The sequence below is a fragment of the Pteronotus mesoamericanus genome, unplaced genomic scaffold, assembly GCF_021234165.1.
Source record: "Pteronotus mesoamericanus isolate MK-2021 breed Mesoamerican mustached bat unplaced genomic scaffold, CSHL_Meso_final scaffold_31, whole genome shotgun sequence".
NCBI lineage: Eukaryota > Metazoa > Chordata > Mammalia > Chiroptera > Mormoopidae > Pteronotus > Pteronotus mesoamericanus.
The window spans coordinates 29216138-29241194 of record NW_026555312.1 but is presented as its reverse complement, the minus strand read 5'-3'; the positions used below and the strand labels follow the sequence as shown (position 1 = coordinate 29241194).

The 25057-nt window shown below is 37.5% G+C and overlaps 1 pseudogene; it reads left to right on the top strand.

The window, feature by feature from the left end:
* Positions 1-13422, top strand: part of LOC129085585 (major facilitator superfamily domain-containing protein 8-like) — a 43967-nt pseudogene extending 30545 nt beyond the window's left edge.
* Positions 13423-25057: the final 11635 nt, after the last annotated feature.

Here is a 25057-nt window from a genome sequence, read left to right as displayed (position 1 = left end):
TAAGGACCACCACTAATCTATACGTCAATATAACAGATAATATAAAAATATGTTTATTGTAACCCTCTTTTGCCTACCTAATTTAAAAGACACTCTATAAAATGTTAAATATAATTCTGTGTTGATAAGCATTCTATGTATGACATCTTCATACATCATTAATTTAGATAAAAGTAACAAGAAAAAGGAGAGGGAAGTGAATTAAGCTACGCAGTAGCAAAGTTTTGGTATACTACCAAAATTATTTGGTATTAATCAGAATTTGATGGTTAAAACTTAGAATGTTGATTATAATCCTCAGAGGAAACACTAAGAAAATAAGTCAAAAAACATGTTTAAAGAAATAACATGGGAATTGAAATACCACCTTAGAAAATTCTATGTAACATAGAAGTGATACTGGTAGAATAAGGGAAAAGAAGTATCACATATAGAAAACAGACAGTAAAATGTAGACATTAATCCTACCTTATTAATTAAATTATATATAAATGGAAAAAAAGTCCAATCAAAAGAAAGAGATTGGCAGAATGGATTTGATAAACATGACCCAACTATAATTTGTCTAAAAAGACACAACGTATATTTAAAGACACAAAAAGGTTGTAAGTAAAAGTATGCAAGAAGGTATAACATGCAACAATAAAGAGAGAGCAGTAGTGGCTATACCAACATTAGATAAAATACTATTTTAAGAGTAATAAGTATTGCTAGAGATAAATGAGGACATTTTATAATGATAAAAATATAACAAATTGATCAAAACAATTGATCAAAAATATAACACCTATAAACATATATGCATATAACACATATGCATTTAACAAAAGTGCCCCCAAAATATGTATAGTTAAAGCTGACAGAATTGAAGGGGTTAATAAATAGTTCAACAATACGATTGGGAGACTTCAATATCCTACTTTCAAAAGTGGATAGAAAAATTGATGTAAGAAAATAGAAGAAGTAAACAACACTATTAAACAATTGGACCTAACAGACATCTTCAGAAAATTCCAGCCAATAGCAAAATACATATTTTTCTTCAAGCACATATGGAACTTTCTCCAGGATTAACAATATGTTAGCTCATAAAACAAGTCTCAGTAAATGTAAAAGAATTGATATTATATAAAATATGATTTCTGAACAAAATAAAATAAAATTAGAAATCAATAATAGAAGGAAATTTAGAGAATTTACAAATATGTGAAAATTACGTAACACATTCTCAGATACCAATCAGTCAAAAAGAAATCACACAAAAATAATTATAAAATTCTTTAAGATGAATAAACTCAAAATCAAACATATCAAAACTTATGGGATGCAGCAAAATCACTTTCCAAAAGAATATGTATACATACAAATACCTATATTTAAAAAATAAAAAGATCTAAAGTCAATAACTTAGCCTTCTATATTTAAAAATAATTAGGAAAAAATAGGAAACCAAAAAGAAAATATAAGGAAGAAAATGATAAAGGTTACAGTGGAAATTAATGAAGTACAGACTAGAAAAACAATAGATAAAGCCAATAAAACAAAAGTTGTTTCTTTGAGAAGATGAACAAAGATGAAAAGCATATAGCTAAATTGATCAAGTAAAAAACAGAAGACTCAGTTACCAAAATTAGGACTGTAACAGGAGATATTACTGTCTATATTACAGAAATAAGAATTAGAAGGTAATATTATAGTCAATTATATGTCAACAAATCAGATGACTTATATAAAAAGGAAAAATTTGTAGAAAGACACAAACTACCAAAAATGATTTTAGAAAATCTCAGTAAAATTGAAACAAATAAAGAGATAAAATTAGTAATCAAAATGAGTCCAATTGGTCCTGAGTCCACAAAGAAGGATTCAGATTCAGTTGGCTTCAATGGCAAATTTTACCAAACATTTAAATAATAACTGATACAAATTCTTCACACACTCTTCCCAAAATATGGAAGAGAGCGAAACACTTCCCAACAATTCTAGGAGGCCAAAACCAAAGACAACACGAGAAAACTATAGATGAATGTTTCTTATAAATATAGGAACAGCAGTTGTCAACAAAACACTAGTCAATGAAATGTAGCAACATGTACAAAGAATTACATAGCATGACCAAGTGGTATTTATTCCGTAAATGTAAGGTTGACTTAACGTCTAAAATTAATTAATGTAGAACACCACATCAATAGAATAAAGTACAAAAGCCACATGATCATCTCAATAGATGCAGAAAAAACAATTTGATGAAGTTCAATGCATTTTCACAATAAAAGCACTAAAAAAAAAAAGTAAACTTCTCGACCTAATATAGGCATTTACAAGAAATCCACAAATATTTTTTGCATGTAGCCATCCAGCTCTCCCAACACCATTTGTTGAAGAGGCTATTATTGCTCCATTTTATGCTTCTGCCCCCTTTGTCAAATATTAGATGCCCATAGAGACCTGGGCTTATTTCTGGGCTTTCTATTCAGTTCCACTGGTCTATGGGTCTGTTCTTGTGCCAGTACCAGATTGTTTTGAGTATAGTGGCTTTGTAGTAGAGTTTGATGTCCGGTATTGTGATCCCTCCTACTTTGTTTTCCTTTCTCAAAATTGCTGCAGCTATTCGGGGTCGTATATCGTTCCATAAAAATTTTTGAAATGTCTGTTCTATTTCTGTGAAATACGTCATTGGTATCTTAATAGGGATTGCGTTGAATCTATAAATTGCTTTGTGTAGTATAGACATTTTGATGATATTAATTTTTCCAATCGATGAGCATGGTATATGCTTCCATTGATTTGTGTCTTCCTTAATTTCTTTCTCAATGTTGTATAGTTTTCTGCGTACAGGTCTTTTACATCTTTGGTTAAATTTATGCCTGGGTACTTTAGTTATCTTCTTGCTATATAGAATGGTATTTTTTTTCTGATTTTTTCTTCTTCTATTGCATTGCTGGTGTACAAAAATGCCTTTGATTTCTGAATGTTGACTTTGTATCCTGCTGTTTTGCCAAATTCATTTATTCGGTTGAGGAGTTTTTTGGTAGAGTCTACAGGGTTCTCAATGTACACTATCATGTCATCTACAAACAATGATAGCTTTACTTCCTCATTTCCTATTTGGATACCTTTTATTTCTTTTTCTTCTCTGACCGCTGTGGCTAGGACTTCCAATACGATGTTGAAAAGAAGTTGTGAAAGTGGACATCCTTGTCGTGTTCCCGATCTTAGTGGGAAAGCTTTCAGTTTTTGCCCGTTGAGTATGATGTTGGCTGTAGGTTTTTCATATATGGCCTTTATTACGTTGAGGAATGCCCCCTTTACTCCCATTTTGCTGAGTGTTTTGATCATAAATGGGTGCTGTACCTTATCGAATGCTTTTTCTGCATCTATCAAGATGATCATATGGTTTTTGTCTTTTCTTTTATTTATGTGATATATCACATTTCTTGACTTGTGTATATTGAACCATCCCTGCATCCCTGGGATGAATCCCACTTGATCATGGTGAAGAATCTTTGGAATGTATTGCAAGCAAAAAATTGAAATTGGATCATCAGCTGACACCATACACAAAAATAAACTCAAGATGGATAAAAGACTTAAATATAAGTCGCAACACCATAAACGTCCTAGAGGAGAACATTGGCAGGAAACTCTCAGATATCCCATGCAGCTATTTTTTCACTGATATGTCTCCTAAGCAACAGACATAAAGGAAAGAATAAACACGCGGGACCTCCTCAAAATAAGAAGCTTCTGCATGGCTAAAGAAAACATCAGCAAAATGAAAAGGGAGCCAACCGTATGGGAAAATATATTCGCTAATGATACATCAGATAGAGGTTTGATTTCCAAGATGTATTAAGAACTCATGCGACTCCACTCCAAGAAGACAAATGATCCAATCAGAAAATTGGCAAAGGACCTGGGCAGACACTTTTCCAAGGAGGAGATACAGAGAGCCCAGAGGCATTTGAAAGGATGCTCAGCATCACTAGCCATCAGAGAAATGCAGATCAAAACCACCATGAGGTACCACCTCACACCGGTCCGAATGTTCATCATAAACAACAGGTGCTGGTGAGGCTGTGGAGAAAAGGGAACCCTTGTCCACTGTTGGTGGGAATGCAGACTGGTGCAGCCACTGTGGAAAGCAGTGTGGAATTGCCTCAAAAAGCTGAAAATGGAACTGCCTTTTGATCCAGTGATTCCCCTGCTCGGACTGTACCCTAAGAATACCAAAACGCCAATACAAAAGAACCTATGCACCCCAATGTTCATAGCAGCACAATTTACAATAGCCAAGTGTTGGAAGCAACCTAAGTGTCCATCAGTAGATGATTGGATCAAAAAGTATTGGTACATATACACAATGGAATACTACGCAGCAGAAAGAAAAAAAGAACTACTAAACTTTGCGACAGCATGGATGGAACTCGAGAGCATTATGCTAAGCGAAATAAGCCAGGGGGCAAAAGACAAATACCATATGATCTCACCTATAAGTGGAACCTAACCAACAATACAAAGATGCAAGGAAAATAAGGCCGGCAACACTGAAAGGAAAAGAAATCAACAGAGACAAGAGGGAAGGAGGGAGTGGGGGCAGGGAAAAGGAAGGGAAGGGGGAAGTCAAGGAACACATAGCAAGGACTCATGGACAAAACCAAAGGGGAAGAGCTGAAGGAGGGAAGAAGGGAGGGGGCAAGGGAAAGTGGTGGGGGGTAGGCAGAGACAAATGCATTTGAAACAATAAACAAATAAATAAATAAGAAATAAATATTAAGAGAAAGTAAACAAAAAAATCCATCCTTCTCAAAGCAATCTATAGATTCAATGGAATTCTTAAACACTAGAGGCATTTTTCACAAAACTAGAACAAATAATCCTACAATTTATATGAAATCACAAAGCAACCCTGAGAAAGAGAAAAAAAGTTGGAGGTATCACACTACCTGATATCAAACTACATTACAAGGCTACCATAACCAAAACAGCATGGTACCAGAATAAAAACAAATACAGGTCAAGAGAACAGAATAAAGAGCCCAGAAATAAACCCGTGGCTTTACACTCAATTAACATTTGACAGAGGAGGCAAAAACAGACAATGGGGTAAAGATAGTCTATTCAATAAATGGTGTTGAAAAAACTGGACAGGCCCTGGCTGGTGTGGCTTGGGTACCAGCCTGTGAACCAAAGGGTCGCTGGTTTGATTCCCAGTCAGGGCACATGCCAGAGTTGTGGGCCAGGTCCCTAGCAGTAGGCATGCAAAAGGCAACCATACATTGATGTTCCCCTCTCTTTCTCCGTCCCTTCCCTTCCCTCTAAAAATAAATCAATAAAAATCTTTTAAAAAGAAAAATAATGAACAGGTATTTACCAAAAAAAAGTGAAACTAGACCATATTTTCATGCCATGTACAAGAATAAACACAAAATGGATTAAAGACTTAAATATAAGGCCTGAAACTCTAAAACTTTTAGAAGAAAACATAGGAAGCAAACTCTTTGACAGTGCTTTTAGAAATTTTTTCTTGTATATCTCCTTAGGCAAGGGAAACAAAATAAACAAATGGTACTACATAAAACAGTAAAAAGAAACCATCAACAAAGCAAAAAGACAACTTACTAAATGGAAAAAGGTATTCACTGATGATATAACTGATAAGGGGTTAATATCCAAAATTTATTTTAAAAACTCATACAACTTATGAGTTTTAGTACAAAAAAAAATTACAAAATGGGCAGATGATCTGAATAGACACTTCATCAAAGAGGACATACAGATGGCCAAAAGGCATATGAAAAGATGCTCAACATTGCTAATTATCAGAGAAATGCAAATTACAACCACAATAAGATCCTGACACCTCAATCCTGTCAGAATGGTTACCATCAATAAATAAAACCATGAATGTTGACGAGGATGTAGAGAATGGGGTCCCTCATGCACCACTGTGGTATTGCAAATTGGTGCAGTCCCTATGGAAAACAGTATGGAAGTTCTTCAAAAAATTAAAAATAGAACTGCCTTATGACCTAGCAATCCTACTTCTGGGTATTTATCCGAAGAAACCCCAAATGCTAATTTGAAAAGACATATGCATCCTTAGGTTCATTACAGCATTATTTATAATAGCCAAGATATGTAAATAACCTAAATATCCATTAATAATAAATAGATAAAGAAGATGTGGTACATAAATACAATGGAATATGTCCTGGCCATAAAAAAAAATAATAAAATCTTATCATTTGCAATAGCATGGATAGACCAAGAGAGTATTATGCTAAATGAAATAAGTCCAACAGAGAAAAACGAATACCATGTTTTCACTTACATATGGAATCTAAAAAACAAAATAAACAAACAAAACAGAAGCAGACTCATAGTTACAGAGAGCAAACTAATGGTTGCCAGGTGAAAGGGAGGTTGAGGGCTAGGTGAAAAAATTGAAAGGATTAAGAAGTATAAATTTACAGTAACAAAATAGTCACGGGGATGTAATATACAACATAGGGAATATTGTAATGACAATAGTATTGCAATATTGAATTATCATGGGATCACTTCATAAGTTATATAAATGTCTAACCACTATGCTGTACATCTGAAACAAATGTAATATTGAATGTCAACTATAATTTTCATTTTTTAATATTAATTTTAAAAAGTCAAACATATTTAAAAATCAAAAAAATCACTGAAATGTACATTTTAAATGAATGTGAATAGAATGTGAATTGCATTGCAATAAAAGAAAAAATGCAGTAATGAACACTTTTATGCATGTCATGTATTGTTACATACTATGAATTTTCATTAAGGATAAGGGGAAGAGCTGAGGGAGGGAAGGAGAGAGGGGGCAAGGGAAAGTGGTGGGGGGGAGACAGAGACAAATGTATTTAAAAATAAAGAAAGAAAGAAAAAACACATTTCTAGAAATGTGTTTTTCACACTTTATCTCAGGACCTCTTTATATACTTAAAACTTTTTGTTGCAGTGAATAAGAACCCTTCCCCCTTATATTTATATTTTTTTAAAAAAGAGGGAAAAAAAAGGATAGATTCCTGAATATGGGATTGTTGTGTCAAAGTTGGGTGGGTTTTTCCCCAATTTCTGACATTACCATGTTGTTTTCCAAATGTGGTACACTAATTTACACTCTCAGCAACAATGTATTACAGAATTTATTTCTCTGAATTCTGTCTGTCTCACTCTTTTCAAATTTTATCAAACTGATGGGTGAAAACAATATCACTGTTTAAATTGCATTTTCCCTATTTCATTGAGCTTCTTTTCATATTGATGTGTAACTTGGACTTTCCTAACTATAAATTGCCAAATTGTGTGTTTTGCTTATTTTTCTATTAGGTAGTTTGTGTTAACTACTTATAAGAGCTCTTTGTACATTTTATATATGAGTATTAAACTTTTATCTATCTTATACATTACAGAGTTCACCCCCTTTTGTTTATGGTGTCTGTATTTTAAATATACATATATATTTTATTGTTGTTCAATTACAATTGTCTCCATTTTCCTGCCACTACTTTCCCCCATCCTACCCACCCCCACCTCCCACCCTCAATCCTACCCCTCATTGACATTTTCCATGGGTCCTTTATAGATGTTTCTTGATGACCCTTCTTCCCCTTCTTTCCCCCATTATCCCCTGCCCCTTCCCTTCTGGTTACTGTCAGTTTGGTGTCTGTATTTTTAAATGTTGATGTATATTATTACATTATGGCTTGAATAATTTGTAAAAGCAAGAAATATACAAGACTATTTCATACCTCCTCTTTCCTTAAACCTCCATACCCCCCCATCTCCTTATTCTCATTCTGAAAATAGAAACCATACAAAAAATATAGCCTTCCTCATCCCACTATACCAAATACATCAACCTGCCTGAATCTGTACCTATATACACTGTGCCTTCAGTTCTCAAAGTAGTCAACCTCTCTTGTGATCCAATAACCACTCTTGCATAGCTCCTTGAAATTTCAATTCAAACTTCTGGTTTTGTACCATCACTTATTATGACAGGAACTTAGTGGGAGTTAAGAAATGTTAATTGAATTGAAATAACAGGTTTGGGTCAAGAGTGGTTAGAGACTATTCAAAGAATAAGTCCATTTCCTAAAATTAGTGGGACTGACTTGATCTGGTCTCATCAAATTTCTAGAAAGGTGTTTTTCACACTTTATCTCAGGACCTCTTTATATACTTAAAACTTTTTGTTGCAGTGAATAAGAATCCTTCCCCCTTATATTTATATTAAATGTTCTGTTCAAAACTAAATGCTTTGATATTGAATCTCTTGGATTTTCTGTGTATGCAGTATTTTATTTGTAAGTTAAAAATTCTATTTTTATTAGTAGATCTTTAAAAATATTGAATACTAGAAATTATAGAAGTTACCTCTCTAATTCCTGATTTTAAGAGAGATAATCCTAATATTTCACAATATAAATAATTTTAATGATAGCTCTTAGCAAAAAATGCTTGAGATTTCAAAACAATGGTTTATGAAGATTTGGGTAGGTATAATAAAAAATAAGTAGTAAGAACACAGAGATACTAAGAACTGAGTTTACCTCTGAAAATGCACACATGCCCCTTAACCCTACTATTTTGGAACATTCTAGAAAACATAATAGATAAATACACATTTCATTAGTCATGTGAGCAATGTTGTTTTCACATGCCATGCAGCCCCTGGAAAACCATCATACACTTGTGCATGAATGATAGTGAAAAGAGTAAATATTGTCTTGATATTATTATGAAAATAGTTTTGACCTTGCAGACCACCTGAAAGGGTCCCAGAGACCCCAGAGGTTAACAGGCCACATTTTGAGATGACTCCCTTTAAAAGTTTCAGGGGTGCTGGACTGAACTGGTCCTAAAAGTGAAATCCAAGGAAAAGAGGAAAATCAAGGCAAAGGGAACCTGGGCTTTCCTACAGCCTTTGAGGTTCTAAACAGGCTTCAGGGGCTTGAATCTCTGAAAAAGATAAGTATTATAAATACTCATGTGCTGCCGGGACTTCTCCTGAAGCTTCTGTCTCCCAAAACAGAAAAGACCTCCATGGGCAGCTCACATATCATTATTGCTCCTGTGCAGCTCTCCCTCAGTTTTGAGGGGCAGTTCAACTGCACTGTCAACGACATACATAGGCACACTATGCTGGAGGTGGATCATAAGCATTTGAACTATATTGGCTCAGTAATAGAGATATTTTGGCTCCAGACTCTGCTGAACTTTGCCCATTTCAGAAATATCCCATAAGGCATATGCAAGGCTCTAAATGATGCAAACTACATTTATCCACTTACCATGGGCAAAAATATGACTGAAAAGGACTTGAACTTCTTCCCAGTAAAAGAGATGGTGTGAAAAAATCTTTAAAGGAAAAAAAAAAACTTGTTCTGAGCACCACCAAATTAGCCGGAAGCTGAAAAGTACAGGATTTTTCTCTGCCGATTTTTGTCTCCTTAACCACCAGAAGAGTCCTAAAATACCTGCATTGGGAGAATCCAGTGTTCACAATAAAAACCTGCCTTTCTCCCTTACTTGAAAAGAACATACCATTGCTCATTACAGAATTTTTCAGTGTTGAAAGTGATTGTCTTAACAATTGGTATCAAATGCCCCCTTTACTTTCTTATCCTTAAACTTGAAGTTATGAGGATAAGGTCCAGCACATGACATTAGTCCCATAATTCAGGAGCTCTGCAAACAATAATATTAATAGAAGAGAAAGCACTAGTAAGGCATCACCTTATGAAGTGCAGGCTTGGTTGGCAAGTATCAGCATTTATTGAGCACATACTTTGTACAGTATTGTATTTGACCCACAAGATTACAGAGACTGACAAGTGACCCATCATTTTTAAGCATTATTTGCCTTTCTGTTTCATAATGGAACTCTCTACCTATATTACTTTACTAGAGCTACCATAACAGCACCACAGATGTGGTGACATACATAACCATAAATTATTTCCTTTGAGTTCTGGAAGCCAGAAGTCCAAGATCCAAGTGTCAACAAGGTTGTTTCTTCTGAGGTCTCTCTCATTGGTGTGTAGATGGGTGTTTCTCCTTGTGTGTTCGCACAAACTTCCCTCTGTGTGTGGGTCCTAATCTCCTCATTTCTCTAAGGATACCAGTCAGATTGGATTAGGGACCACTATATGACTTCACTGTATCTTAATCACCACTTTTTTAATTTTGTTAAATTTATTGGGGTAACATTAGTTATTTAAATTATATAGGTTTCAATTCTATAACATATCATCTATATATTGTATTGTGTGCTCACCACCTAAAGTCTTGTCTCCTTCAATCACCATATATCTGACCCCATTTACTCTTTACTACCTCTTACCATTCCCCTCTGGTAACCACCATGCTGTTGCCTATGTCTTTGAGTTTTGTTTGTTTGTCTTGTCTGTCCATTTGTTGCTTTCTGTTTTATGTCCCAATATGAGTAAAATCATGATTCTTGACCTTTTCTGTCTGTCTTATTTTGCTCAGCATGATAATCTCAAGATCCATTCATGTTATTGCAAATGGCAGTATTTAATCTTTTCTTATAATTGAGTAGTATTCTATTATGTATATGTACAACTTTAAAGATCCCACCTCCAAAAACAGTCACCTTCTGAGGTACTGGAGATTAGGACCCCAACATATGAATTTTAGGGAACATGATTCAATGCAGATCACTGTCTCTCCTGCTCTCCCTTTATGATCCCTTGAATTTTTTCACCTTGTTCACCTCTGAGTCTACAGCACTTAGCAAAGGTTCTTTGTGCATAGCAATGGTTCAATGCATATTCCTTGAAAATATAAAGATTTTACAAACATTTACTTGTGGAGCCACCAGCTTCATAAAGATTAAAATAACAAAACCTAGAACTCTTATCTTGAAGTGACTCAGCTCTATAACATCATAGTAACAATCATTTATTCTCATACGAAACACCTCAAAGCATTAGAGCCAAAAAACTATTACATGATGGAATTATAAGCCTTAAATTATTTTCTTGGTGGTGACAAAATTATTCTATGAACTTACTTAATGTCTTTACTTTATTTCTTTGTAAAGATTTTATTTATTTTTAGAGAGGGAAAGAGAGGGAGAGAAACACCAATGTGTGGTTGCATTACACACACCCCCTGCTTGGGACCTGGCCTGCAACCCAGACATGTGCCCTACACTGGGAATCGAACAGGTAACCTTTTGGTTCACAGGCCTGTGCTCAATCCACCGAGCCACACCAGCTAGGGCTCTTTACTCTTATTTTAAAGATAAAAAAGCTAAATAAACTTTTAAAGTATTATTTTCAAAATGAGGCTTAGGACTAGTTTACAATGTTGCTGAGTAAAGTTACATGAACTAAAGCCTTCTACATGGAAAAAAAGAAATAAGTTTACATGTTAGTACATGCTTTTTAATCCACAGATTAAAAGAAAACATTTTAGGTCAAAATTTCTTCACATATGACTCAATTTCATGTGTAAATGAACTCCTTTAGTGCATGTTTAAAGCTGGAAATTAAGCAAATCTGGTGGGGGGATTTTCTCTCCCCCTCTCTAGGGGAAAAGAAAATAATCTTTTTAAGGCATCCAGCAAAGACAGAACATTTAAATCATCTGTTCTATGAATTTATTAGCATGTGCATGAGAATCTGTAGTTGTATGGTCTTTGTATCTAAACTGAAAGTCATCCTCACACTGTATCTGGAAAATGACTCATCAAAAGGAAAAGTACTGCAAAATGTAGCCAGTTCTTAAAGGTCATGGGGGGGAAAAAAATCTTTAAAGGAAAAAAAAAACTTGTTCTGAGCACCACCAAATTAGCCGGAAGCTGAAAAGTACAGGATTTTTCTCTGCCGATTTTTGTCTCCTTAACCACCAGAAGAGTCCTAAAATACCTGCATTGGGAGAATCCGAAACAGAAACAGCAGAGTTTTGCTGGCCTTGGTCTGCCATCCTGTTTCACAGAGAAGCTTGCGATCTCTTGTGCTACAGTTGGGGAAAGGCACAATTTTAGGAAATACAAACAACCTGGAAACACACTGACCTACAGATAACCTATTCAGCAACAATGAAACGTGAAAAAAAGATTCTTTTGGAAAAGTAAAAGGGAAAAGAAGCTTTTTAAAAAAGTGTTTCCGTATTTCAGGAACTAAGTCAATGAAATCTCAGATAGTTCTGATTTCTGCCTTAATGGGTCTGCTCTGTTTTGGAAATCTTGGTTAGGTGATTTTCCCAGAGTACATAAGTAACTAGGAAGTGAAAACTCACAGTGGGGCTCTGAAGTGAGGAAACCCCCTCAGCAAAGCTCAGCACAAAACGCAGAGGAGCAGTGAGTTCAGTTTCACCTCCCGTGCACAGAGGATCTTCATCAAGATTGTTTGCTAAGTGCCCATCCCCTGTAAATAGTAGTAATGATACCACCAACGGAAACTACTATGCAGCCTGCAGACTTTCCAAGATAAGACATATTCTTAGAGAAAAAAGACAGCAGTGCAGACCACAGAGGCTCAGACCTGAGCAAAAGAGGAGAAGGAAATTGAACTATGTATGGAGTACTGGAAGCCTCCCTCTGCTTCAGGGAAACACCAATGGCAAGATGACCATTTATCTGAATTTCATTCAAAACAAAAAGTATTTGAAAATCACATTTTCACATTCAAATTGTGATAACCTATAAAAACAGGAAACCTTTGATTTCTTTGTTTGGTTGGGTTTTTTTAATCTTTGTCCCTAATACAGAGGAAATTCTTTTATAAATAAGGAATTTAGCAAACTTTCATCAAGATGTTAAAAACAAAGTGAGGAGGGTGGCTCTGGGCCTCAGAATAACAACCTTAAAGAATGAGTGTTCTCTCTAATTCAAAGTGGGAAGCAAAAATTATGTAGGAATCTTTTTTTTTAAAGAGTGTATTTATTTTTAGAGAGGGGAAGGGAGGGGAAAAAAGAGGGAAACATCAATGTGTGGTTGCCTCTAGAGCACCCCCTCCTGGGGACCTGGCCTGCAACCCAGGCATGTGCCCTACACTGGGAATTAAACCTGTGACCCTTCGATTTGCAGGCTGGCACTCAATTCTCTGAGACACACCAACCAGGGCTGTAGAAGTCTTTCTACAAAAAAGCAACTTGCAGTAAAAAATGAGGACATCGAGAGAACAAAGCAGACACTGGACAGACAAGCACTGGCTGCATTCCTGGGAGCCAAACATAGCAAAACAAAGGTGAAAAAGCTTCCTCGACTCTTCCCTTGTGTGGTAGGAACCCATCACCATTGACCCCTCACCTCACCAGGTATTCATGTCTGGAGAAACAGGTGTAAAAGACACGACTCCGCCCAGCAGCCAACCCAAGAACAGCTCGATGCACTGGGACCACCACTGAGTGAAACCAGGGCTCAGATTGTTATCAACTTCCCCTCCCAAGCCTGAAGAAAGGGAATCCTGAACTAGCCTACCCCTATCCCTCTATTCACTCCACACAAAGCTGTAATCTGTCTGCAATCTTAAAGTATGGACCCTTAGGTATACTTTTCTAATTTCAAGGAAAGATAAAAAGGCCATTTTATAATCTAGAAACTGAAAAACAGAGACTTTCTGAATAACATTTTAAGTGAGAAGCACTATCAAGTTGGACAGAAAAAGAAAGGAGAATTTATGCTCACTTGATAATAAACCAAAGTTTATATTCTAAGTGATTAATAAGTAATGGTTGGATATTTTTGTGTGATCAATATGTAAATATCAACAAGATTCACTAAAAACTCACTTCTATAAACTCCAACCTGCCATGCCATCTCTTCATTAGTGTTCCAGAAGAACTTAGGGGTTGGAAAGCCAGGTTTGATGATAGAAAATCTCATTGTTACAACTCTCTCTGTACTGTCATTACTGTCAATTCTAAAATGAAGATCTTTCCACTCATAAGAAAATTATTAGTTTCTGATACTAGTCTGTTTGAAACATTTTCAACCTCACAAAAGCATGAAGACTAAGAATTAATAACTCATCACTAATTTCTAGCCCTTCCCCATCCACCTCTCTTTCAACTTATATTTTCTTCATTCATTCAAATAAAACTTCCAAAATTTCACAGATCTCATGTTGGCTGACAAAGAGCAAGAGGGAAGGTAGAAGTCATCAGCTTTGTCAGATATCTGAGAAAAAAGCTCTTACTCTGTCTCCCTATTAGATTAGGATTACACAACTTCTTCTAAAAAAACACCTTGCACCCTCAGCCAAAATGGAAGGTAGGTGTCTAAACAAGGTTTTTTAAATCCAACTGCATCATTCTATCAGTCCTGGAGAGGCAGAGGAGGAAATGACTTGAGCCATGAAACAGAAAGACAGAGAAAAAGCCAGGGAATGTTTTATAGTAAAGTTTATAATAAAACATTCGGGCAGGGACGGCTAGCTGTGCAGCCTCAGGGGGTACTGCTGTTGAAAGTGCTGGCTAATTTGCTGTTTTAAGTGCATAGACCTAGGATGTCAGAACTCATTATGCATACGGGGACTGTTTACTGCCTCATAAATGTGTAGACAAGGAAACTGGTGGTGAAAAAAAAAAAGGTTTCCAAAGCTAAAAAGCAATCACTCATTTGTCAGCTCCCCAAGAACCATCAAGTCCATCTCAAACCACTTCTCTGGCCAAAAGAAAGGTCTGTGTTCTCAGTAGTTAAAGCCTTCCTGGTTCCATTTTGAATATTTATGCCAAAGCTAAGCCACAGTTAGGTCAGAGTGTGTGTCTCTAGGCAAAAGATACACACATATCCATGTCTTCAATGCCTGCAGTCAGCAGACTTCAGACATGGAAAAGGTGAGGGAAGGAGAAAGAGGAGAGATAATGGGAAGAGAGGAAAGAGATCAGAAACAGAAGAAAATCACATTAGGTCCTCCTTACATGGGGGCCAATAGGGGGGATGCAGACAGCCCCACATCAAATCCAATTCTTTAAAAATTGGTTTAGACTGACAGTATTTATTTGTCCCCACCATGTGCTAAATGCTGCATTGCTGCTAGAGACAAAGCACCCAAACTCTGCCTGGCGCATACTACGCACTCAAAAACATTTGCTGAATGAACAATGAGCAAGGTAGGTGCTTACCCTTTTCTCTAGCCTACAGTGAAGGTGAAAAATCCAAATGCCACTCCTCCGACAGAAAATGCATGTGCCTTTCCCCAGTCCAGGGAAGGAACTATGTTATTGCAAGAGCTTTGGTAAGTGTCTCCTAGTCCATCAAAAATACTGTCCATTTGCTGAACTAACAGACTATTACTGAACTTTTCCCCCTTATATGAGAAGCTGACTACTCACATTCAACACATATTTCTGGTTTTTTAAGTCAGAAAATAAAAAAGTATTCTTAAGATAATAAAGACTACATTTGTCTCAAAGTCAAGGCCAACATAATAGTGGTGAAATAGCAGAAATATTCTCATTAAATAATGGTGGAAATAATATATCTACTATCCCCAATATCATTTACCATTGTTTAGCCAATGCGAGAGTAATTGACACACAAATAAGAAATACAGTGTTTGGCATCATTTCCCAAAACATCATCCTTGGAACACTACTTTTCTGTTAAACAGAGTTAAACAGTTTCTGTGTTGTAAGACTTCTCAAAGCCTTAAATATCCTAACACTTACTATGGATCTCCAAAAATGAACACATCCAGCACTTCCCAACACTTTAAACACTGCATCGTTTGCTTGTTTTTTCTCAGAGAATTTGCGAAGTCTTGCGTTCCTTGAAACACTTTTTGGGAAACTCTGACTACATTTGTTTCTGACCCTTAAATATTTAAATTTATGTATTTTGTTTAATATATCTATCTTCTGAGAACTAAAACAGCAGTTAAAAATGAGGACTTTACAGTCAAAAAAAATCTCAGTTTGAATCCTATATCATCTACTGAATAAATGAAGGACTGAGGAAGGGCAAGTCTTTTCATTTTTCTTGAGCTTTAGTTTTCTCCTCTGTAAAATGGAGATCATGATGTCTCCCTTACAAAATATTGTATGTATTAAATTAGATAATATATGAAAATTGCTTACCCTCAGGCATATTTAAAAATTCAAAGTAAAACAGCTGTGAGATACAACCTCCATTATGGAATAAACAAGGCGGGGACACATACAATGAAATGACCCTATCTTACAGCTAGTGAAGCTGTAATTGTTACAACTTTAGAGAAAAGAACTTGACAGCTCAGTCAAAAGACTTAAAATCATATCTTTTGATCCAGGACTTTCAGTTCTAGGGAAAAAATTATCATAAAATATTTTTGAAGCATTTATAGTAATGAAATTTTGGAAAGAATATAAATATCCATCAATAAGATACCAATGAAATAACTCACATTACAGATATTAGGATCTGTCATTGATTGGTTGCCCCTTTGGGATATTTCCTACTGTATACAGTCTTGTTTAGAGAAAGGGCCTGCCAACTCAAAAATAGGGAGAGCCAAAACCTCTCTACTCCACAGCATGCCCAGTGGCAGATATCTGAATCAGACTTGTACAATCATCATCTCTCTCTCTCAGGACTTTGAATCTTGACCTAATGAGAAAGTATTAGTTTATAAATTATAAACTTGCTACCTTAGCTATTTCCCGGGTGTGAGTTTCTGTGTGTGTGTGTGTGCACGTGTGTGTGCGCGCGCACGCGTGCACGTAACATCAATATTTTCCTAAATGTCATCAGAGGTGTATCTATTTTATTATTGTTCTTAAAGAAATATCTTTTGGCTCTTTAAATTATCTAAATTTTACAGAGGAAGATTGTCCATTTCAGTGATTTCTGTCATCATCTTTACAATTTCCTTCCTTTTTGAATACAGAAGATATTTGCCATGTACCCTTCCATCCCAAGTCGTGAATTTCCCTTATAATGAGTTCTGCCTCCCAAGCTGGAAGTCAGAAACTTCTCTTCCCAGCCTCCCCATAGCTAGACTTTGCACCTGTGATTTAGACTCTGTCAATCAGAACCACCTGTGTGAGATTTCTGTGTGCACGAGACTGGGGGAATCAGGCACCACGCATGGAATGTAGAAACTCCTTTCTGGCCAGGGTGACCTCAGGGGCATTAATTGATCAAGAAGACCCTGACATTTAAGATTATTAGCGGTGCCCAGCAGTGGCAAGAACTACAGAGGGGTCTTTCTGCAGCTGTCTTTTGGTGGGATTTGATGTTGTTCTGGTAATGCATCCTCCAAAATGGACTCTTCAGCCCTCCAAAACCAGAGTCTTTAAATATTCTCTAATAAATACCACTTTCTGCTGAATCTAGACACTGTGAGCTTTGCTGTTTCTGAGCAAAAATTCAGACCAATGCATTGTTTCTCTGGACTATACCACTACTTCACTTTCAGCTTCTTGAGTTGAGCCATTAATGTATTTGCTCTCAATCTTTCTTAATTTCTGATCATTGGTTTGAAAGCTATAAATTACCCTTTAAGCAGTGCTTTAGCTGCTCTGACATGGAATGCTTTTTCTGTCATCATCTCTCAGTATTTCATGATTTCCCTTTTGATAAGCTTTGTAACTCAATGTCTTTAACTTATTGCATTGTAGTGAGTGAATATGGTTCAAACAGAATTAATTCTTTGCAATTTATTGAGACTTCTTTTGTGGTGTAGGTCATGGTCAATTTTTGTGACTGTCCCTTATGTGATAAAAAACAATATATATCTATTCTGTATTTATTACCAGTGGTTTCCAAATGGAGTTCAGCTGATAGGCTACATCAGATCCACATGAATCACTATTTAAAAACAAAGTGCCATAGATCTCACCCTAAAATACATCTAAATCTCTGAGGTGAGACTCTTTTTTTTTAAAGATTTTGTTTATTTATTTTAAGACAGAGGGGAATGGAGGAAGCGAGGGTTGCCTCTCGTGCACCCCCTACTGGGTACATGGCCTGCAACCCAAGCATGTGCCCTGACTGGGAATCAAATCAGCGACCTCTTGGTTAGCAGGCTGGCACTCAATCCACTGAGCCTCACCAGCCAGGACTCTGAGGTGAGACTTGAATCTGTGTGTTAACCAGCAATTTCAGGTAACTCTAATGGTAATTTTAGGAAGCACTCTCTTTTGCTTCTACCCCACCATGCCTGACAAGGAGACAGGAACAGAAGCAAAATAACAGGATTCAGACAAATAGAATCCTATAATTTCGAAGAAAGAGATTCCATATCCTCCCATGCTACATTTTTCCAGCATTCAACATCATCTCTATTAGATTACTCTTCCTTATATCTACCCTGAATGCCTCGTGCATGCATTTTCCCCTCCCTCCTTTCTAAAGAACCCAAATTTCATTTATTAATCCCATGATACGCATGAGACTATGTGACTTAGAGGAGATTTACCCCATTCCTAGTTCCAGAGAGATGTCATTAGTCCAAGTCAATCCCACTGTACTTGACTACCATTGGCTTAGATAATCTGTGAATTACATTTCACTGGAAGTTGCTCCTGATCCAGAGAGAAGCATGGGATCCAAACCTCTCCTTTAAAAAAAAATAATCAGCTTAAGTGAAATAAGCCAGTTGATTAAAGACAGATACCATATTATCTCACCTATAAGTGGACTCTATTCAACAAAATAAACTAATAAACAAAATAAATCACAGGCACGGAGAAATGAAGCAAACTGAAAGTGAACCGAGGGGATAAGGAAAGAGGGCAATGGTGGAAAGAAGGAGAAGGGACTAAACAAAGAACATGTATGAATGATCCATGGACATGGACAACAGAGTGGGAATTGACTGTGGGGGGGTCGGGGTGGGATGGGTGGAGGGGGTAAAGGGAAACGGAGACAACTGTAACAGAATAAACATGATTTATAAATTTTTAAAAAATGAATAATTTTCATTCCACTATTGAGATTTTTTTCCATATATATCCTTCTAAATGCAAACAGTGAAGCACATGCTATCTTTTTTTTAATTTTAATTAATTTTTTCAAATACATTTGTCTCCGCCTTCACCCCACTACTTTCCCCTGCCCCCTCCCCCCTCCCTCCCTCAATCTTTCCCCACTTTGACTTTGTGCATGAGTCCTTGCTATGTGTTCCTTGACTTGCCCTTTCCCTTCCTTCCCCCCCACCCCTCCCTCCTTCCCTTTTGTCTGTTGGTTTCTTTTTTTCTTTCAGTGTTCCTGGTCTTATTTTCCTTGCATCTTTGTTTTGTTGGTTAGGTTCCACTTATAGGTGAGATCACATGGTATTTGTCTTTCGCCCCCTGGCTTATTTCGCTCCAGAACATAAACAAGTTCTAAGGTGAAGTGGATTCTGCGGCCAGCAGAGTAGAAAAACAGAAAGACTTTGTGGCCTTGCTGATACCATTGAGCTGCTAAAACAACCAGCTCCAGAACCAGCCCTATACTAAGATTTTTGGTTATGTAAGATAGTGTGCTTAGTGTATTAGTAGGGATTTCAGTGCCATGCAGTCTGAATCACCCTGATACACTCTCTGTTCCTTTTATTATAGTTTAAAAATTCACTTTGATTTGTTTTTAAAAAAAAAAAAACTTTATTTTTAGAGAAGGGGAATGGAAGAAGAAAACAGACAGAAAGGAACATCAATGCAAGAGAGAAACATCAATCCATTGTTACGTACCCGTACTGGGGACCAAACCTGCAACCCAGGCATGTGCTCTGACCAGGAATTGAAGCAGTGACCTTTCATCTCATGGGATGAGGCTCAACGAACTGAGCCACAGTGGCCAGGGCTAACGAGCTTTATTTTCAAAGTATGACTTTCACCTACTTAAAGGCCACCAGTAAAACTCCTCTTCAGCTTTCTCAACACTGAATGCTCCTCAACTCTGCTATCTTTGCAACGTCAGTGTCATCCTTCATCCCTTTCATCACTCATAATCCTCTTCTGAATCAACTCCAGGTCTCCCCCTAGCATTGTGAGTACCCGACCTGCACACATTACCTACCACAATTTGAACAGTACTGAACTTAAGAATCTCCTTCAATCTATCACTTATCTATGTTAATTCCATAGCCAGACTTCAGTGTCTACAGAGTTTAGGAATAATGTGACTGTGACTAAAATAGGAAAAATCAGCATATCTACAAACATATTCCACTAAAATGTGAGTACCTCATAGAAAAATGGAGAAAGTCAAGTATTTGTTAAAAGCATTGTAATCTACTGTGCTACATTGTAAAAAGTCTATACTGTTATGTGGCCATTACAGAACAGTGGGTACTTACAGGGTGACTGTCTAGAAAAAGAAGAGCTCAGAAGTCAGACTTTATCTCTGTTTATTAGCACTGTCTTTCTCATTCTGAACAACCAGCACCTAGAGTGGAGAATGTCAGTCCAGGTACTTTGGTCCACTCAATAACCTTTGAATATCCTAAGTTCATTCTTTTGGGCTTTTGCATTGAATTAATATCTTTTGCTCCACCTGCCCAGATCTTACCATAGCTGACTCCTCTCAATCAAGTTCCATATCAATGTCACCCCAGGGTAGACTTCCTTGACCTACCACCATCAACACCCATTTCTCTATTGCGTCTCCCTCTCATATTATCTTGACTTCTTACTGAGAGGGCAGAGAATATGCCACCCCAAAATATGCCCCTTTGACACAGAGATCATTTTGAAGAAACAGAAGACACAGATGACACTCTGAAAACTGAGCAGAAATTACCCTCTGTAAGGGACATTTACATTTATACTGCAAATACCCATCTGTCAATGTCTCCCTCTCTGTACCAGGAAGAAAAGAGTGATGCTAAATCTCAAGAAACTCTTTGCAATGGAGAAGGCACTTACTTAAATCTATACAACAACTGTACAAGCTGGTGTGACTCAGTGGACTAAGCACCAGCCTGCGAACCAAAGGGTTGCTGGTTCATTCCCAATGTAGGGCACGTGCCTGGGTTACAGGCCAGGTCCCCAGGAGGGGGTGTGCGAAATGCAACCACACCTTGATGTTTCCCTCCCTTTCTCCTTCTCTTCCCCTCCCTTACTCCTTCTCTTCCGCTCTCTAAAAATAAATAAATAAAACCTTAAGGAAAAACCCAACCTTGCCCTTGTTTACTGGACTTTTTTTAAATGATATTCCTTAACTGGGTCCCCCACCCCACAACATCTTTCTTTTGTCTTTAGCTGGTATTTATTTTAATGTGGTCATATTTAATTTAGCTGGTATTTAAAGATGGTATTTAATGTGGTGACTTGGGCCACTTCAGGGAGCACTCAATTATCTTGGGTCTCTCATACATATATAGGAAGCACACATGTTGTTAAACTTGTGTTCCTTTATCTCTTGTTTATCAGTCTTCTATTAAGAAGGGTCTCAGCAACAGAACCTAGAAGGATAAAGGAAAAATTACTTTTCTTTCCCTACACTATTACCAGGAAGGATGGTCAAAGGATGGGTGGCCAAAGAATGGGTGGTATAGACAGGCATAGGTCACATCAACCCACATCTGAGGGTGTCATAACAATGTGATGGTACTGGGATGACACTGAGTGAGGAGTGTTCTTCTTAAGGATAAGAGATGCTGTCACAAGTAGAAGGAAGGAAAGATGCCAGGCAAAAATTTCTCTAAATAGTTTTTTAAATACACTTTTTAAATACAAGTTTTTTTTAAATAAATTTTATCCTATTCTCCAAAACATTGCTCTCCTTTGAAACTCTGAGTTGTTCATGAAAGTTTCAAACTGTATTGACCTCAGAGTTTACTGTTAATCTTCTGATGATTCTATTCACCTAGTTTTAAAGAGTGAGAATGTGTTTATTGCTTCCTCTTTAAAGGAGTAATTGAATGGTTAATAGATAGTTGCAAAGTTGTTCATGTTATCTCAAAAAGACAAAGTTATCACATAAATATGAAAGTAAAATTTAGAATTTTTAAAATTATTTAAATTTTCAAAGTTAAATTCCTTTTTAAAGTAATATTTAAAACTTTAAGAAATAGTTTAGACAAAGGTAGCTTTAATTATGCAAATGAAGTATCTGCATTATTTGAGTAACATTTATTCTAGTCCAATCAATTGAAATTCTATGTTTAATTCAAGGTATGAAGGTAAACTGCACTGTCATTATATCAGAAAAAGAAATGAAAACTAGAAGAAAACGTACAAGTAATATTGTCCAGGAAAAAATATTTTTAAGTGTTGCTACCTACACTGCCCAAATCTGATCTTTACTTTGTAGGCACACCCAAAAAACAGACATCAATCAAGTCTTGGCCTCAAAACAATTTCCTAGTTAGAAAGGGATTGGGAATACATTGTGATAAATTCAAGACACTCAAATTATTTATTATTTTCATATCACTATGAATTTATACATGTTTTTAGAAATTTCTTCTCCAGTCACTCTTACCTGCTATATGCATTCACATTTTTTTCTTTTCTGTTAAATTCCTATGTCCATAAAATGCACAATAATTTGACTTCATTGTTTTTTGTAACTGATTTACAGATGGAAAGTTTTTCAGGCTCAGATCTTTTCTGAGAACCCTCCAACTGCAGAAGTTTTCCATAGGCAGAAACCACAAAACAAAAAGTTTATTAAATTCTGTTTTTGCTAAGCTCAGTAGGGCAAATCCCCTCAGCTTGATGCCAACACCTACCCTCTACTTACACAAAGCAGCAGACCAAAGATGGATGATGCTTAAACCTGCTGTCTAGGTGAAAATGCTCCCTAAAGACAATCTATTACTCACTACCCTCTTTATTTTGCCCCTCTCTAACACCAGCCCACGCCACAAATATGTTCTGTCCCCTTATTCAAATGAGGATCTCTGTCCAAAAGGCATACATAGTCCCCTCCACCCCCAAATCCTATCTGTCTAGTTGGTCTGTTTTAATGTTGCACACCCATTTTGTTCCAAAATTTGGGTTCTAATGGTTTAGTTTATATTTGCACGTCCCCAAACAGAATCTCCTTTCAATGGGAGAAGAAAACTTTAAAAGGGCCCCTTTTGCTGAATGAAAAGTTGACAAATGTAAACAACTTACATTTTTTCAAATTCTTTACATTTTAACTCCAGAGACTAGAAAAGTAAATAGGTGAATATCTGACTCATCAAGGGGTGTCAGTCTTCTTTAAAACTGAGAACTAGTAGCAGCTGAATGCCTCATTAGGCTTGCTGCAGTGAACACCCAACCCATGGTCATTTGCTAGCATATAACCAACAAATGCCAAAGAAAAGGGACCTTTTTCCCCCAAAAAAATATATTCTCTCTCTAACTGGAAAAGATAAAATTATGAATCTATTTTGGATAGGGAGAGTGAGATAGGTGGAACGTTACAATAGAACAGACAGCAAAGTGTAAAAACACTCTGGCCACCAGTCTGGAAATAAGACTTTAGCTGCAAAAGCCAGTTATGAAAAGAAGAAAAAGACTGGGGGTAAAGAAAAGCTATTTGCCCTGGCCGGTGTGGCTCTGTTGGTTGGAGAGTCATCCCACAGACCAAAAGTTCGCAGGATAGATTCCGCGAGAGGGCACACGCCTGGGATGCAGAGTTCGGTCCGGTCGGGGTGTGTGCAGGAGGTAACAGATCAACGTTTCTTACATCGATGAATCTCTCCCTTTCTTTCTCCCTCCTTTCTTCTCTCTCTAAAATCAGTAAAAGAAAATAATTTTAATTAAAAAAAATTAAAGGAAAGCTAATTTGTGTCAGGTCGTTTTAAGGGTAAGAGTTTATGTGAATGATTTATTTAAATGGCTATTAAACTACGCAGATGTTTATATTTATAAAATATGCATATTGGAGGAAGTCAGCTGGTCGCTTCATGCTCCTGAGGGGAAATCCAAAGTTCATTACCAATGGCTGGTCTACCGCAGAGAAGTCTGCAAACCCCAGGGACCTAAAATTCTTAAAAGGCCATTCAAGCCTCAGATGGACTCCGCTGCTTCTCCATTTTCCTGTCCTTCCGCTTTTCTTTCCTTACAAAACCTCTTATAGGATTTGTATTTGAAGAGGTTCAAGAGGTCACTTCCCCTCTCACTCCCCTCCACCCCGCCGTCCTGGCCCAGCTGAGCAGCCGCGTCCGGACCCCCTCCTGAACACTGTCCGGGTGTCAGTGCCCTGGAGCCGCGGCTCTACCTGAGGTTTCTCGTCTCTCGCCCTGCGGCCGCTGCAGGGTGTTGGTTTTGCCTATGGAGAGGCAAGCCTGCCCTTCTTACTCGGCCCCGCGCTTTCTTCCGCAGTCCAGGGGAGGCCCGCGCTCATCTCAAGCCCAAGAGCGGCCCTTTATTGTGTGCTTTTCCAAGCAGTGTTTGAAGACAGATCCCAGCCGGAGAAGAACCTGACCAAACACAATGCAGAGACTTGGAAGGCACTAAAACGAAAATACTCTCCCAGGTTTCCACGCCCTAGCTTCTTAAATTGTCGCCCTCTGTGCCCCATTTCTGTTTCACTCCTACCCGATCAGAACACACCTTTGCTCTGAGGGCGCAGTAGCGCACCGCGGTCCAAAGCACCCATCACCAAACAATTTGGCCCGCATTCAGCCGTCGGGATGACGCCGCTGAATCGCGGAGAGGTAGCGCTAAACCAAGTCTGATGCCGGTCACCAGGCCCCTTCTGGCAGAGCTGAGCCAGCGTCGACGCCCAGAAGCGTCCTGCTTCCGCGCGCACCTGCCTCGGCAACCACAGATCCGGATTTGAGCCTTGGACAAGGAGATCCTGCCCTGGCTTTTTAGTACTTTCAGCTCCGTTTATAACTCTTAATTCTTAATCGAGTTTTAAAATAAAAACAAAGCCTAGGATTTTGATTAGGCCTGGAACGCTCGCAGGGGCCCGAATATCCCCAGGCCCTTCAGGCTACAACCGGAAGTCACCACCGGGAAAACAGGTCCAAGGTCGGAGGGATCTGCGCGGTCAATTTCACGGCCTGTGTTTGCTGAGCACCCCCCACGGTGCTGCTCACTTTTCTACGCGCTTGTCGTGTATTAATTCGTTTAATCCTCCCAGCAACTTTATGGAGTAGCTATTATGATCCCCACTATAGAAATGACTAATTTG